Source organism: Carya illinoinensis, chromosome 9, assembly GCF_018687715.1.
Source record: "Carya illinoinensis cultivar Pawnee chromosome 9, C.illinoinensisPawnee_v1, whole genome shotgun sequence".
Classification (NCBI taxonomy): domain Eukaryota; kingdom Viridiplantae; phylum Streptophyta; class Magnoliopsida; order Fagales; family Juglandaceae; genus Carya; species Carya illinoinensis.
In genome coordinates this window covers 16,213,096-16,225,833 of record NC_056760.1, presented here as the reverse complement: position 1 = coordinate 16,225,833, position 12,738 = coordinate 16,213,096, and positions in this window count along the sequence as shown.

Genomic DNA, 12,738 nt, shown 5'->3' with positions numbered 1-12,738 from the left:
AGCTCCTCCGCGCAACGAGCTCCTCCACACCACCTCTTCCGCATGACCACCTCCTCCGTGGGGACGGAAAACGAGCGAACGGTGCCGAATCCATTTCAGCCCAAATCTCTCACATCTCTCTCTCTCGTTTTGCAAATTTTACTGTCATTTACATTGTGTTGATGCTATCTCCTTCAGATGAGACAAATTTGTTAAAAGCACAAGCTCATAACTCTTCGATCACTTTTCTCGTATTTATGAGAGAAAAAAATAAAGAAAGATTATTGAATGAAAATTCTTTCTGTTGCCCAGATGACTAACACAAGAGGGGGGGTGAATTGAGTTGTATTAAAAAAAATAACAATTATAAATCAAATATATAATATAAAATATAAACAAAATATGAAATAACAATAAATATAAAGAGTAAGGGTAAGAGAGAAGCAAACTCAGTATGTTAACGAGGTTCGGCCCCACTGCCTACGTCCTCGCCTCAAGCTACCCCTTGAGGATTCCCAAATTCACTATTCAACCTCCTTCAGGTGGAGATAGAAACCTATTACACCTTTGAACAACACCGCTACAAAGGATCCGTGTAGAACACCCTCTACACTTGCAATCACCTTACACGTGGTGATTCAACTATTCCCCGTGTAGAATACTTTCTACACACACAAGGGTTATACACACCCTTTTTCTGATACAAAAGCTGATAGTGGGTAGGTTATCAGAAAACACTCCTCAACGAGTGAAATAAGAACAATACAGCGCAAGCTATATCTCTCAAAATGAACAAGGATTAAGGCTCAATGTTTAGAGAAGAGAGAATGAAAGCTTTGAATGAATGTTGTATGCTCTTGGTGTTGTAAATGTGAAGCTCTCAAATGATCTATTTATAGGCATATGAGACTTCATATTCAAATTTAAAAAGATTCACATGTCAAAGACAACATCATTCACTTTTTCAAAAAATTCAAATAAAAGGTTCTTCTTTTTCAATTGTCAAAGACAACATCATTCACTTTTTCAAAGAATTCAAATAAAAGGTTCTTCTTTCTCAATTGTCAAAGACAACATCATTCACTTTTTCAAAAAAATCAAACCTAATCTTTTACTTTTGGCATATGACAAAATGAGCACACTTTCATTTTCAAAAAATTCAAACCTAATCTTTTACTTTTTGTATAAGTCTAAAAAAGCATCAATCACTTTTGAAAATATTCAAATAAAACATGCACATGTGAAAGATGACAATCAATCATCTTTAATATTTTCAAAGTTCAACCCTTTAATCAAGGCATGCACATGCAAAAGATGACAATCAATCATCTTTCAAAATTTTCAAATTTAATTTTCAAAAATATTCATGCACATGTGGAAAATGTATTTTAATGCTTTATGATAAAATATTAATTTTGAGCATTAATCCTAATTTCGAATTTTGAAGAGATTTACAACATTACTCTATAATTTTAATGTGAACTTGTTCCCTTCTTGCTCATGCTTGTTTCCTTGATGTGCTTGACTCCATTGTGTAGACAACTTGAGCTTGAGACTTCTTTATTCTTTGAATTCATTTGTTATCATCAAAATCCATGTGTAGATTTATAATCACATGAAACTTGAAACCTTGAGTTCAACAATCTCCCCCTTTTTGATGATGACAAATATTTGATAGAACTTGAAACCTATATTAATACTTAAGCTCCCCCTGAAAATATGCGTTAGTTTTTCAAGCAAAAGTATAAATATAATTCCAAGCATATATAACAAGTTTAGCAATTTAAACAATGTTAATGTTCTAGTCTAACACTTCTCCCCCTTTTGGCATCATTAAAAAGGATCCGCAACAAGTAAATGGACTGAAGAAAACGATGCGTTTAATAGTCACTGTAGATAGTTGAAAAATGGAGCCGTCCGTGACCCGACAAGTGCTGCAAAGCCTCGAGGCCTAACTCTATGAATTTAATACGGCTGAAGATTTAAACAATCGCCTGATGTTGTTGACAAACGGGATTGAAGGCTCCGAGTTTCTATAAAAAAAAAAATCATTTTCATCTATCGGATGCCAAAAAAATAATCACTTCTTGACCTGAGTTCTGTTTTTCCACAACGATAGAATGGCTGAGCAATTCTCTTCCACTAATGTTCCAGACTTGAATCAGGAACCCTTGACGCATCAATCATCAATCTTCTCTCCTGAGGCCGTCAATACCATGATAGGAGCAGTGAACCGTTTTTCTAGTAAGGCTGATTCTGAGATTATTGCAGAATCAAGAATGCTCAGTAATCAATATGCTGCCTCTGTTACGATCATGTCTCGAAGGTTAATGGCGAGGGTGAGTGAGATTGATCATCTTAACATGCAAATATTTGAGTTACGACAGAAGCTTGCTAATAAGGATAGTGAGAATAAAAGGCTAAAGCAAGAAAACCAAGAGTTGAAAAAATTTGCAGATTGGTATGCTCATGATCTGCAACCACGAATAGAAGAGCTGGAACGAGAAAGGGTTCAGATACAAGGTCAACATCGGCAGATAACAGCAGAGGTTCATCGTTTACTAGAAAAATAGGGACAATCTACTGTTAATCTCGCTGGCTTAGTAAGAAAACTTTTGACAATGTGTGTCCAGCATATCTTGTATTTCTTTTGACTAAATAAGATTTGAAGAGAAAATAGTTTATCTTATTCTTTATGCTATCTCTATAAAATCAGTCCTGAAGTTCATCTAATCCGCATCAAGTTTTCATCTCATCTCTATAACTCATCTGCATTCCTTCAGCATTCTCGTTTTAAGCCTTCTATTCTTTTCTCAATGGCTCATTCTTCTAACATTTCTCTAGATCCATCCATGAGGCATTCTGCATCTCAACCTCCTGTTCTTTCTGCAGCTACCATTGGTGCCATGTTGCAGCAAGAAAATAATAATCTGACTAATAAGTCAGATTCTGATGCTATTTATGACTTGGTGAGTCTTGGGACTCGCTACTCTTCCTCTATTGTGGCTTTTTCTCAGCGGCTACAAGCCAAAAATCACGAAGTTGAAAAGCTCAAAGAACAAATTGTTGTACTTCAACAAATTGTTCAAGAGTCTCACACAAGGGAAGGAATCATTCGGCAGAAGAATAAACAGTTGAAATCTTTATTAGATTCTTCATTCCGCTTGCCGGTTCCCATGAATAAGAATGACATGATATTGTATGAAGAGAATGAGCGTCTCAAACATGAGGCTAAGAATCTCAAATTTATGTAAAAGTATTAAAAAAATCTATCTCTATTTTTATTGACTCTGGTCTATCTTTTAAGAGATATTCATAGCATGCATCATACCTATTTCTCTTCTGATCATACATAATCTATCTTCTGGTAAAGGTTTTGTGAAAATATCTGCTAATTGATCGTGTGTGTTTGTGAACTCTAACATTATATCACCTTTTTGCACATGATCTCGAAGAAAATGATACCTTATTTCAATATGCTTAGTTCTAGAATGTTGTATTGGGTTCTTTGAAAGATTTATAGCACTTGTATTATCACATTTGATTGGAATGTGATTATACATGAGTTTAAAATCTTCAAGTTGTTGCTTCATGTAGAGAACTTGAGCACAACAACTACCCGCAGCAACATATTCTGCCTCAGCAGTAGATAGTGCAACAGAATTTTGTTTTTTACTAAACCAGGAAACTAATGCATGACCTAAGAAACGGCATGCTCCACTAGTGCTTTTTCGATCTATTTTACAGCCAGCATAATCTGCATCTGTGTAGCTGATTAGATCGAAAGATGTGTGCTTAGGGTACCATAACCCTAGGTTAATTGTACCACTAAGATATCTAAGAATGCGCTTAACTGCAATTAAATGTGATTCTTTTGGAGATGATTGAAAACGTGCACATAAGCACACACTAAACATAATATCTGGTCTACTGGCTGTTAAATATAATAAACTACCAATCATACCTCGATATATCTTCGAGTCAACTGGCTTACCGGATTCATCTTTATCAAGTTTAGTTGATGGGCTCATTGGTGTTCCAATTTCCTTAGCATTTTCCATCCCAAACTTCTTCAGTAATTCCTTAATATATTTTGATTGATTGATGAATGTCCCACTTTTTGCTTGCTTAATTTGCAATCCGAGAAAGAATGTAAGTTCACCCATCATGCTCATCTCAAATTCTTCCTGCATAGTCTTAGCAAAAACTTGACACATATTTTCATTAGTAGCACCGAATATTATATCATCAACATAAATCTGAATCAAAAGAATATCATCATTTTCATATTTAATGAAAAGAGTTGTGTCGATTTTTCCTCTTGAAAAACCTTTTTCAATCAAGAAACCACTGAATCTCTCGTACCAAGCTCTAGGAGCTTGTTTAAGTCCATATAGTGCTTTTGTGAGTTTGAAAACATGATTTGGGGAAATATGATTTTCAAAACCTGGAGGTTGCTCAACATATACCTCTTCATTTATAAAACCATTTAAGAAAGCACTTTTAACATCCATTTGAAAAAGTTTGAAATCTTTATAACAAGCATATGCAAGTAGCATTCGAATAGCTTCTAATCTTGCGACAGGTGCATATGTCTCATCATAATCGATTCCTTCTTCTTGATTAAAACCTTGGGCTACAAGTCGAGCCTTATTTCTAGTAATGACTCCAGACTCATCTTTCTTGTTTCTAAAAACCCATTTTGTTCCAATAATAGTATAATTTTTGGGTCTAGGAACAAGTGTCCAAACATCATTTCTTTCAAATTGATTCAACTCTTCTTGCATAGCTAGAATCCAAGATTCATCAAGAAGTGCGTCATCAATATTTTTGGGTTCAATTTGAGATAGAAAAGCAGTATGATTACAAATATTTCTAAGAGATGATCGAGTACTTACACCTTGTGAAGGTTCTCCCAAAATTTGTTCCACTGGATGATCTTTCACAAATTTCCACTGTTTGGTTGCATCTTGTATTAAATTTTGATGATCTTTCCTGATGGCTCCATGTTGAACTTCCTCTATTGCTTTCTCTTTGTTGAGATTGAGACTTTCTGTGTTATTTATACCTTCTGTTTCTTCATCAATAAATTTCTTGGAGAGTGGAGAATTAGATTCATCAAATACTACATGCATAGATTCTTGTACAGTTAAAATCTTTTTGTTGAATACTCTATAAGCTTTACTATTAGTAGAATACCCGAGAAAAATACCTTCATCAGATTTTGCATCAAACTTGCCTAAATTATCTCTGTCATTCAAAATAAAACATTTGCATCCAAATACATGAAAGTAACCAATGTTGGGCTTTTTCTCATTCCAAAGCTCATAGGGGGTTTTATCTAATTTAGACCTTAACATAACTCTATTTATAACATAACATGCAGTACTTACCGCTTCGGCCCAAAAATAACTAGGCAAGTTGTTCTCATTGAGCATTGTTCCTGCCATCTCTTGAAGAGATCTATTTTTCCTCTCTACTACCCCATTTTGTTGAGGAGTTCGAGGAGCAGAAAAATTATGAATAAAACCGTTTTCATCACAAAATGTTTCAATATTTTTATTAACAAACTCTTTTCCCCTATCACTTCGGATACTTGAAATAGTATAACCCTTTTCATTTTGAATTCTCTTGCATAACTTGGTAAAGGCATTATGTGCCTCATCTTTATGAGTAAGAAAGATGACCCAAGTATATCTAGAGAAATCATCAACAATAACAAATGCATAATATTTTCCTCCTAGACTTGCAACTCTATTTGGTCCAAAAAGATCCATGTGTATCAGTTGCAATGGTCTAGTAGTGGAAATATGTTTCTTAGTTTTAAAAGAAGTTTTTGTTTGTTTACCAAATTGACATGCATCACAAATTTTGTCTTTAAGAAAATATGTTTTTGGTAAACCTCTCACAAGATCATTTTTTGAAAGTTTGGAAATAAGTTCCATGTTGGCATGACCTAATCTTCTATGCCATAACCAACTAGTTTCATTTTGAGCTGACAAGCAAATAGCATCTTGTGAGGTAATTTCTTCAAAATCAATTGTATAAACATTATTGTTTCTAAAAGCAATAAAACAAATATTACAATCATGATCATTCAAAATAATGCATTTATCCATTTTAAAAGTAACTGTAAATCTTTTATCACATAATTGACTTATGCTCAAAAGATTATGTTTTAAACCTTCAACAAGTAGAACATCTTCAATTATGAGAGAAGATTCATTACCAATTTTACCTATTCCCACGATCTTCCCTTTCGAGTTGTCTCCAAATGTCACGTGTCCTTCTTCTTTAGATCTAAGATCAAAGAACTTAGTCTTGTCTCCCGTCATGTGTCTTGAACATCCACTATCTAAAAACCACTTATTTTTGCTTGTGGATGACTTCATGCATACCTATAAAAACAATTAAAATGATTTTTCTTGGTACCCAAGTTCTTTGGGTCCTTTATTTATTAGTATTAGAAGAAACAAGATTTTTAGGTACCCATATGGCCCTAATAGTCATTGTATGACTTCTTCTAATAGGACAAGTATGATAATTATGACCATTTCTATTACAAAAATTACAAATAGCATGTGACATATATGAAAAACTTAAATGATTATAATAATATCCTTTTTTGACAAAATTATTTTTATGAAAAGAATTTTGAATATTAGTCTTTGAGGTAGAATGATTATCAAAGAAATTTTTATAAGGTTTGTATTTTTGTTTTGGCATATATCCCAAACCTGCCTTGTCAAAAACACATCTTTGACTACCAAGAAGTTTTTCAAAATTTCTTTTTCCATTCGTAAAGTTTTCAACAATATTTTCTAAATCGGTTTTCTTCTTATTCAATTCAAGATTTTCATCTTTCAAAATGATACTTTCTTTTCTTAAAATTTCAATTTCGTTTGTTAAAGAAGAATTTTTCTTTTTCAAAGCAGTATACTTGATACCCAATTTTTCAAATTCCTCATAAATCTCTTCTAAAACATTTTGCAATTCTTCATATGAAGGATTTTCAATATTATCAAGATTTGTTACCTCAATGTCATCTTTAGCCATAAGACAAAGATTTGCTGATTCTTCATTGCTTGCTTCACTATCTGAGCTACTTGAATCATCATCCCATGTAGCTTTCATTGCTTTCTTGCCCTTGTTTCGATCTTTCTTTAGCAGAGGACAATCTGGCTTGATATGACCAGGTTTATTGCATTTATAACAAATTAAAGTGTCGTTTTTACCTGAATCTTTCTTGGAAAACTTTTTGAAAGATTTCCTCGGAGGAGTTCTATTTTTCTTCAAGAACCTCTGAATTCTTCTTGTTATCATCGCAACTTCTTCATCTTTATCGTCATTTTCCTCATCTTCATCACTTTCACTTTCATGAGGAACAGCTTTAAGTGCTAAGCTCTTCTTTGGCTTTCCTTCTTCTTCTCCTCTTTTCAATGTGTACTCATGGGTGATAAGTGACCCGATGAGTTCATTGACTTCGAGCTTCTTGAGGTCTCTAGCTTCAAGAATCGCTGTAACTTTTGATTCCCAACGTTTTGGTAAAGAGTTGAGAATTTTTCTTACTATCTCCACTTTGGAATAAACTTTGCCAAGAGCTGTCAAGCTGTTTATGATGTTAGTAAAACGAGTGTGCATACTAGAAATAGATTCATCATCATTCATCTTAAACATTTCATATTCATGAGTAAGAATATAAATTTTTGATTCCTTGACTTGCGAAGTTCCTTCATAAGTTACTTCCAAGTTATCCCAAATTTCCTTTGCCGTAGCGCAATTCATTATTCTATTAAACTCATTTCCATTAAGAGCATTATATAATAAATTCATAGCAGTTAAATTTAAAGTATAAAGTCTATCGTCTTCACGATCAAACTCTTCTTCTTCCTTTTTGACCTTTACTCCACCAACCACTTTTGTTGGAATATAAGGTCCATTTACAATACATTTCCATATTTCTCTACCTTGAGCTTGAAGAAATATTCTCATTCTAACTTTCCAGAATGAGTAATTATCTCCACAAAAGAGTGGAGGCTGACTACTAGATTGACCTTCACCAAATGAAGCTGCAATGTTAGCCATAAGATCTTAACTCAAAAGATAGTTAATCTTATAATAGAGCTCTTAGCTCTGATACCAATTGTTGCCCAGATGACTAACACAAGAGGGGGGGTGAATTGAGTTGTATTAAAAAAAATAACAATTATAAATCAAATATATAATATAAAATATAAACAAAATATGAAATAACAATAAATATAAAGAGTAAGGGTAAGAGAGAAGCAAACTCAGTATGTTAACGAGGTTCGGCCCCACTGCCTACGTCCTCGCCTCAAGCTACCCCTTGAGGATTCCCAAATTCACTATTCAACCTCCTTCAGGTGGAGATAGAAACCTATTACACCTTTGAACAACACCGCTACAAAGGATCCGTGTAGAACACCCTCTACACTTGCAATCACCTTACACGTGGTGATTCAACTATTCCCCGTGTAGAATACTTTCTACACACACAAGGGTTATACACACCCTTTTTCTGATACAAAAGCTGATAGTGGGTAGGTTATCAGAAAACACTCCTCAACGAGTGAAATAAAAACAATACAGCGCAAGCTATATCTCTCAAAATGAACAAGGATTAAGGCTCAATGTTTAGAGAAGAGAGAATGAAAGCTTTGAATGAATGTTGTATGCTCTTGATGTTGTAAATGTGAAGCTCTCAAATGATCTATTTATAGGCATATGAGACTTCATATTCAAATTTAAAAAGATTCACATGTCAAAGACAACATCATTCACTTTTTCAAAAAATTCAAATAAAAGGTTCTTCTTTTTCAATTGTCAAAGACAACATCATTCACTTTTTCAAAGAATTCAAATAAAAGGTTCTTCTTTCTCAATTGTCAAAGACAACATCATTCACTTTTTCAAAAAAATCAAACCTAATCTTTTACTTTTGGCATATGACAAAATGAGCACACTTTCATTTTCAAAAAATTCAAACCTAATCTTTTACTTTTTGTATAAGTCTAAAAAAGCATCAATCACTTTTGAAAATATTCAAATAAAACATGCACATGTGAAAGATGACAATCAATCATCTTTAATATTTTCAAAATTCAACCCTTTAATCAAGGCATGCACATGCAAAAGATGACAATCAATCATCTTTCAAAATTTTCAAATTTAATTTTCAAAAATATTCATGCACATGTGGAAAATGTATTTTAATGCTTTATGATAAAATATTAATTTTGAGCATTAATCCTAATTTCGAATTTTGAAGAGATTTACAACATTACTCTATAATTTTAATGTGAACTTGTTCCCTTCTTGCTCATGCTTGTTTCCTTGATGTGCTTGACTCCATTGTGTAGACAACTTGAGCTTGAGACTTCTTTATTCTTTGAATTCATTTGTTATCATCAAAATCCATGTGTAGATTTATAATCACATGAAACTTGAAACCTTGAGTTCAACACTTTCAAAATCCATCAAAGTCGATGTACACTCAGAAGCTTTGGATTTGGTGGTCTCTTCCCTTGCCTTAGGGAATAGTGGGGAGACAGACTTCCCTTTCTTCATCTCGTCTGCTGGGCCTATGCTGAAGGGCCAGCACTTCCCCACGTCATTGTACACAATGAGCTTACCTCAGAATAAAACTCATAACAGAGACCCGACAGAGCATGGCATGACGGAGCTATGTCAAGGGAAAGTGACTTCTCAACCATGTTGCATTTCTTGGAAGTTTCGGACCTTGAAGATAGAACGAGCATTAGCTATTAATCTGGTATTCAATATACACCAACCTCATGATCAATAGGAACCCAAACCCAGAAATATTATTAGCAACACAAATCTAGAAAATGAAATAGAAAATCTGCACTTGTTGAATCGTAACGATCCCAATTCCTCAACGAAAAAGAAGCCTTCAAATATCTTTCCCACACATCTTGAATATGAAGGGAAAAAGATGAAGCATGTGTCTACTACATGCTGAAATCAGATGGGAGAGAAAGATAGAAAATGAAGTGAAGGAGAGTACAAAAATTAGGTTGGAGAGAGAGAGACAGACAGAGAGATAAAAGAGACTTTACTTTTCTTTACATTATATTTCCCGCTCGCCCCATGTCACTTACCTTCTCAATTCTATGCCAAATGCATCGTTTTACCTACCACGTCATTTAATTGATGCGCATCGATCCACAAGATGCCTGCAGATAAAGTTTTCCATTGATTTATTCCATGAGGTAGGTGACATTTGAAGATAAATAAATTTCATACATGGTGTGATCTAATTGGGTGGTGTGAAATTGGATATTACACCCAACCGGTTGTGAGTTTTTCTCGAGAAATGAACATTCGACTTGTTTTGAGTTTGGTTTGTGAGGGTTTTAAGTTTTTCTCATAATAGAATCTGATGTGACCGATGGTGGCTTTACACTAGTTTCCTCATCATTACAGTACTGTATTGTACTGTATATCCCCATTTTTATAATATGTAGAAATTAAAGATCTGAAATTGCCTTTAGATTTCCTAGCTAGCAGTCTAGCACTATCGAATCAAAGATGTACATGGAAGTGCAAATAACGAGGTTTGGGAGCTCTCTCCCGGTTCCCTGTGTCCAGGTAGCTTTACCAAAGATATATATGCTTTTGATCATCTTTATCGTTCAATACAAATTTTTAGCAAATGATCAGAGAAACAAATCGTTTGTAAATGGATCACATGACCGTAAGGATCAATAATAATTTATCAGCATTGAACTTATCTGGACATCCAAACATGGTCTCGCCCTTTTCTCCCTCTCTCGCACCTAACATGGACTTTTTCTATAGGATCACAGTAAAATAGAGAATTTTTCGAGTGCTTGTCTTTAAATAAACATAGAGGTTATAGGTTTTGGGCATATACAAGTACTTTTCTTTCTTTCTTTTTTTTCCTTTTTAAAGAAAAGTAATCACAACATGCATGGCTAGAAAAGGGAGGGTGAGTGCCCCCCAAACGAATATGGGGGAGGACGGATCCAACAAGTAAAAATTGTTAAAGTATCTACTACAACGGCATCAGATCTCTCAAGCTCTAGCTCTACAGATTGTGCACATAATGAGTGTCCAAGAAATACCATTACCAATATGGCAAGAGCACTTCTTCAAGATCATGATAGCAAGCCTCTAAACAACAAGCTTTGCAAATATGGAAGCTCACACTTAAGGCAAACCTTTGCAAGAATCATGGGTCCTACAAAATCTGTTATATAACTCTGTAATCTCATTGATTTAGCAAATCAATCTTATTTATGTTAATTGTATAATTTGTTACCTTGTACAGAAAATAATGTGTATCTCTCAAGATTGTATCTTTTGATTATTGACTTGTACTACCTATATGATGAATATACAATATACTGGTTTGGTGTGTTAGCCAAAACCATTTTTTTTGTGACTTTGTTTATGGTATCAGAGCTGAATACAGCTCACGCTCATACATCCTAGTTCAATGGCTTCTCCAAATACTACTTCTGCTGCTCCTTTTGTTTTTCCATTCTTTACCCAATTAACTAGGGTTAAACTCGATGGAAACAATTACTTGCAATGGCTATCTCAACTGGTTCCTGTTATGAAACGTCATGACATGATGGGCATTGTGGATGGTTCTGAACCATGCCCTACCACTTTGATCTTTGATGCTCAAGGAAAAGAGGTTCCTAATCTATGGATAAAGAAGGATCAATTCCTTCTCAGATGGATCCATATGACCCTATCTGAATCAGTGTTTTCCATAGTTTATGGATCGCAAACTTCTCACCAAGTGTGGACTACCCTTGCCAGTCGATTTGCATCACAATCTAGATCTTGTGTCTCTCACCTAAAGAGACAATTGCAGTGTCTTTCTCAAGGTACCAAATCATGTTCTAAATACCTGCAAAGTACCAAAGTTCTAGCAGGCCAACCTGCTGTAGTTGGCAAACCCACTGAGGATGAGGACTTAATTTCCTTCATTATTAGTGGCTTGAATCCTTCCTTCAATGGATTTATCACTTCTTTCTCTCTTGCTACAAGAGAAGATCCTCTAACATTTCTTGACTTTCAAGATGAGTTACTTAGTCATGAAATGCTCCTCAAACAACAAACTCCTTCTCCTGATCCAACAAACTTTGCTCTATTTATGCCAAAGTCCAACTCCTCACAACAAAATAGATTTCCTTCACGTAATAGAGCACCCCACTTCCACAAGAAAGGCAAAAATCCTCAAACATACAATTACCCTCCAAGAAATGAGTCTTTTAAGCCCTCTGCAGGTTCAGCATCTAAGCCATCACAGCAAAACAATGCTCAAAACTTTAGCAACACCAACAGGCCATCATGTCAAATTTGTGTAAAAACCACCCATACAGCTATTGATTGCTTTCATAGGATGGATTATTCCTATCAGGGAAGGCATCACTCTTCTCAGCTTGCTGCCATGGTGTCTCACACCAACCAAGCATTGGAAGAACAACCTTGGTATGTTGATAGTAGTGCCAATGCATACATCACCAATGACTTGGAGAACCTGACCATCCAGCAACCTTTTCAAGGTCATGACACAGTTACAGTTGATGATGGAGCTAGAATTCACATCCAAAACACTGGTTCTTCCATCGTTCACTCATCTACATCTCATTTTCATCTTAAAAATGTGTTGCATTGTCCACAGGCCTCAGTCAACTTGATCTCTATTAGCAAATTCTGTTATGATAACAATTGCTATTT